At 45.5% G+C, this 5404-nt stretch overlaps 1 pseudogene; it reads right to left on the bottom strand.

The window, feature by feature from the left end:
* Window positions 1–3486: 3486 nt before the first annotated feature.
* The window catches only part of LOC129672607 (interferon-induced transmembrane protein 2-like), a 4589-nt pseudogene continuing 2671 nt past the window's right edge, over window positions 3487–5404 (bottom strand).

Below are 5404 nucleotides of genomic sequence, written 5' to 3'. Positions count from 1 at the left end.
CTTTTCTTTTCTTTTCTTTTCTTTTCTTTTCTTTTCTTTTCTTTTCTTTTCTTTTCTTTTCTCTTCTCTTCTCTTCTCTTCTCTTCTTTTCTTTTCTCTTCTCTTCTCTTCTTTTCTTTCCTTTTCTTTTCTTTTCCTTTTTTCTTTTTTTTCCTTTTTTTCTTTTCTCTTCATTCTTTCTTCCCTTCTTCCTTTCTTTCCCCCCTTCTTTATTCCCTTTTTCCTTTCTTATTAATTAATTTACTTACTTACTTACTTACTTACTTACTTACTTACTTACTTACTTACTTACTTATTTGAAAAGGGACTATATGTAGCTAGCCTAGAATATTCCTGCCTCCACCTTCTCAGTGCTGGCATGCCCCAAATCCAGTTTATTAGTAATGTGACAAATATTGCGGGGGGGTGTTGTGCCCAATTCAAGAGATCCCAAAAGACCACTAGGAGTCAAGTCCATTGCAAATCACACGAGGATCTTTAAGCTTAAGCTCGGTACGCCAATCTTTCCTGATGAAGCAGGTTAGAAAGTGAGGCCCTGAGTCTCAGGGAGGCAGAGTTTTTAAAGGGCAAAATGGCAGGCAGGGAAATCCAAGCCTTGCAGTTACAGGGAAGGGAAAGTTTTGGGTGGGGGTTCAACCACTGAGATGACCTTTAGGCTAATTGTTCCAAGCCACCTGGCCAAACAGACAGATATCTTAGATATCTGTACAATAGCCTGCTGGGTGGAGTGGAGGACCCATTAACACATTCTGTGGCTTTTATGTCATCTGACAACGAGGACCCATTAACACATTCTGTTGTATTTACGACTACCTGCAGGGTGGAGGGCTATGTGGCCCTTCTCAGAACCCAAAGGTGGGGGTCAAGTTACTCCAAGGTCAGTCAACTTAAGAGAGAGTCTAAGAAACAAAATGGAGCCACCCTTGCCATCCTTAGTTCCTTCAGGATCACTTAAAAAGAATGACTTAGTTTGTCTCACAGCTTCAAATTATTCATCTATGGTTTAAAGGAAACAAAGAGGGAGTCACAGGAAGAGACTGTGGACACACCTTAAGTGATCCAGTTACCCCAACTAAGTCCATACTTCCACTACCAACCACCAGTGGATCAATCCAATGGCAAAGGTTGAGCCTTCATGATCCACTCCCACAAAGCTTCATCTCTAAATAGTGCTCATATACATAGGATCAAGTCTTCAATGCACAAGCTTTGTGTATTGATACATCCTATCCGAACTACATCAACTCTCTAGGAAAACCATATCACAGGACCACATGACCAGCTCCATGTGAAGGCAGAGACTTCCACAGGTATGAATTCCATATTCACAAGCTGCAAATGCTTATGGGAAACATGCCTATCCTGTATACTGACATCATTTCCTTTCTTGCTTAGTATAGAAATAATAAAAGATGAACTGCAGGAAAACTATCTGAACATCTCCAGAATTAATACAAATTTGAGGACTGTGCTGGCAGCTTTTGTGTCAGCCTGACACAAGCTAGATCAATCTAGAGAAGGGAGCCTCAATTTAGAAACTGCCTCCATAATTTTGGGTTGTAGGCAAGGCAGTGGGGAATTTTCTTAATTAGTGATTGATGGGGGAGGGCCCAGTACATTGTGGCTGATGCCACCCTGGGCTGGTTGCTAGAATCCTGTGGAAGAGAGTTACATGGCGGGTTCACAAATTACACCACATGACCAGTTCCGTGTGGGAGGTTTATTAGGGGAAGGGGTCACAGAAACCATCTCTGGACGAGGCAGGAGAGAAAGAGGGAGAGAGGAGGAGCTCCGAGTTCTCTTATATGGGGACCCAGAGCATGCGTAGGTAGTTTCCGGTAGTCAGCGGGAACTGAGGTCTGGTGGCCTCACAGATGCCGGATAACCAGTTTGTCAGCTCCCTTGGGGATGGCCGTAGAGATCTCTGCTTATGGATCCCAACATTGGTAGTCCTGGGTTCTGAACAATCCAGGGGAAGCAAGCTAGTAAGCAGCACCCTTCCATGGCCTCTGTTTGGCTCCTGCCTCCAGGTTCCTGCCCTGTTTGAGTTCCAGTTCTGATGGATGATGATGATGAACTGTGATGTGTAAGCCAAATAAACCTTCTCCTCCCCAATCTGCTTTTAGCCATGGTGTTTCATCATAGCAGTAGCAACCCTGACTAGAACAAGAATAAATTTCATGCCTGAGCTAGAGTCTGACATCAGTTAATCAGCTTCAAGTGATCCCAAAACCTGGTGATTAAGAGAGTCAAAAATAAAATTTGTTGCATGAAAAGGAGGAAAGCTGGATGTACCCAATATGCTCAGTGTCAGTCTCTAAATATTGAAAACACATCTGGTTTTATTTATTTACTTTGGTTGGTTGGCTTGGACAGTGCCTCATTTAAGCTAGCATGTCAGTGAAGTTTATTCTCCTGCCTCCACCTCCCGACTCTTGGGATTACAGGTACCACCATGAAAGTCACTGAGGCCAGCAGCTCAGTACCATAAGACATTAAAGATAGACTGTTGACCATAAAGTCTTCCATGTGCTAACAACTGCTTGTTGACTGTGGCACCATAATGACCCAAGGTTATGGAGGAAAGGTTGAGGAGAGCTTCAACCCTAAATACCCTGATGGCAGGAGCTGCCTTCCTCTCCCCTCCCAACATAGCACCATAAGGTCAGCTGCCCCACCATCAACCCCAGCAAGAATGTATTACCTTGACAGTTATGAGGCATCACTCCTTGTTTGCCCTTATAAGGTTTGCCCCCAATCCCACCCACAGATCCTACAGCCATTAAGTATACAAATAAATAGTCTTCCAACACTCCTGCTCTGTCCAATTGTACACAGCCACTCAAACTTTACCCCAGAGACCTGGCTACCTCCCAAGGAGCATGAATCCCCCGACTCCCATAAACAAACCAGTTCTCCGCAGCTCTTCCCAGGAGTATGTTCTTTGCTTGCACACTAATGATCCTGCCTGTACCCACCACCCTGACGAAGCTTCACTTCCTCCAGTCCAGCCTGGGGCACAACAGGCCTGGATACCCCAAGGGTAGAAGCAGAAACTGGGCAGCATTGACCACAGCTGAAGTTATATTGGCACCTAGAAAAACCAGAACCAGAGCCAGGTATAGTGACTGAGTAGCACATACCTTTAATTCTAGCACCAAGGAAATACATGCAGGTAGATCCCTGTGAGTTCGAGGCCAGCCTGGTCTAAACTGTGTTCCAGGATACTCAGAGCTACACAGTGAGACCCTGTATTCATTAAAAAAAAAAGGAAAGGAAAGAAGGAAGAAAGGAAGGAAAGAAGGAAGGAAGGAAGGAAGGAAGGAAGGAAGGAAGGAAAGAAAGAAAGAACTTAGAGCTACCATGCTCACTTTATTAAATCCACAGTGGACAGATATGTGAAGGTAACATGTGCTAATCAATGTGTAGGGCCAAGGCCTCAGCCTAGGATAGGACCAGATGTGAACAGTCGAGCAAAAGCCAGGATTAGAATCTAGAATGTGGTATTCTTTGTGAAAAGGCTTGAAAGACTGCCACAGAAATGATGGAGACAATAATGATACACATAATGGCCATAAGGACATTGAAGATCAAGGAGCTGATATTCAGGCACTTGGCAGTGGAGGTGTAGGTCTGGGCTCCAATCACATTGCCCACCATCTGTTAGAAAACATGTGCCTGTAAGATTACACGGCAGGTTCACAAATCACACCACGAGATCAGTTCCACATGGGAGGTTTATTAGGGGAAGAGGGTTGCAGAGAGACGAGGCAGAGAGAAAGAGAGAGAGAGCTCCAGGAGTTCTCTTATAGGGTGACCCAGGGCATGCACAGATAGTTCCAGGTGATCAGCAGGTGGTCCTCTTTGATGTCTTCACAAATGCCTGATAACCGGTTTGTCAGGTCCCTTGGGGCTGGCCGGTAGAGGTGCCTGCTTACTGATCCCAACATTCCTCCCTTTTTGTTTTGTTAAAAAGTGAGGAGCCAGGAAGGGGTGATGGTGGGGGGAAGGGCACAGGGACGACTTTTGCTCTTCAAACTACTTCCTGCTGATTAGGGGTGTTGTCTATCTCGGGGTACAGCTGGTCCTCACCATCAGAGTCATAGTCATCTGGCTCTGTGGTCAGAGGCTGATAATCCTGTAAGAGTAACTGATTAATGGTTTGTTTAGAGATTTTTTGGTATTTGTTGTTGGAAGAATGTAGAAAGGAAGTTAATTAAGCAGGGTGTAAAAAGCAAAAACAGAAAGACCAGCACCAGAGGTGAGATAAGGGGCAGAATCCATTTCCATATGGGATTCTGAAAGGCCCAAGAGCTAGATGCCTCCAGCTTTTCCTTTCATTTTTGTAAATCTGTCTCAAGTTCTTGGATTTTGTCCTTTACTATACCCGACTGGTTGACATAAAAACAGCATTCCTCCTGGAGGAAGAGGCAAAGGCCACCTTCTTCAGCCATGAGGAGATCCAATCCGAATTGGTTTTGAAGTACTACTGCTGCCAGCGAGTCAATCTGTGTCCTTGGAGGGTTAGTATTGTCTGAGCCACTTTTTGAAGGTCCTGGATGAACTGGGAAGAAAGCTGATAATACAAAGTTAGTGAGGTAGCTAATCCTGCTGTTCCGGTCCCTAGAGCTGCCGTGATTCCTGCAGCAGCCAGCAGTGATAGGATTTGAATTGCCCTCTTCTCCTGCCAGGCAGCTTTTGAGTCTATGACAGGGATTGGTAGGACCTCTCTGTCGTCTATCACCCCCAGCTCAGGGAAGAGAAGTACCAGAGCGCAAACTCCTGACCAACGAGCAGGCAGATGATGGTAGACCTGAGTGTCACAAACAATCGAGATATTATTACCGATAGGGCATTGGGGTTAAGATGAGGTTTTAAGGATTATAATTTCATTACAGTCTAAAGAATTTAGCATTCCTACCGAGTGTGTCCCAGATGCCTTGAAACAGCTTGCCATGCCAAAGAGGGTGATATGAGAAAGGTAGGGGGTTGTGGCAACAATAGAGTCAGGGCAGTTAGTAAACGGTGAGGTGAGGTTGCTTGACAGAGTCACTGCAGAGGCTGTCAGCGGTACCTGTGACTTGGTCCTCTGTGGTACACACAGCCAGCAAGCTTTAAAATGGCCCGGTTGGGTCACATTAAGAAGCTGGTAGTGAAAGACCCCCGGAGGGTATCTTTCGTCTGAGAGACCCCCTCCCAAGGAACAGCGAGGCCAGGCGTTCAGATGCAAACAGCAAGAGGCTTTATTGGATACACGGGTACCCGGGCGGAAAGCCACTCAGATGACTTTACGCGCCTTTCCGGGTGGAAAGCTGGGTTTTTTATAGGGTTTAGAGCAGAAGCACTGATACAGAAGCGAGAAGCATAGTTACAGGGAGCTGATTGGCTCTTTCACATGAAACCA

This window comes from Psammomys obesus, unplaced genomic scaffold (assembly GCF_907164565.1).
Source record: "Psammomys obesus unplaced genomic scaffold, mPsaObe1.curated_primary_1811, whole genome shotgun sequence".
In the NCBI taxonomy this organism is placed as follows: domain Eukaryota; kingdom Metazoa; phylum Chordata; class Mammalia; order Rodentia; family Muridae; genus Psammomys; species Psammomys obesus.
The sequence above is the reverse complement of the archived record's forward strand: the minus strand, read 5'-3'. Positions and strand labels throughout refer to the sequence as shown.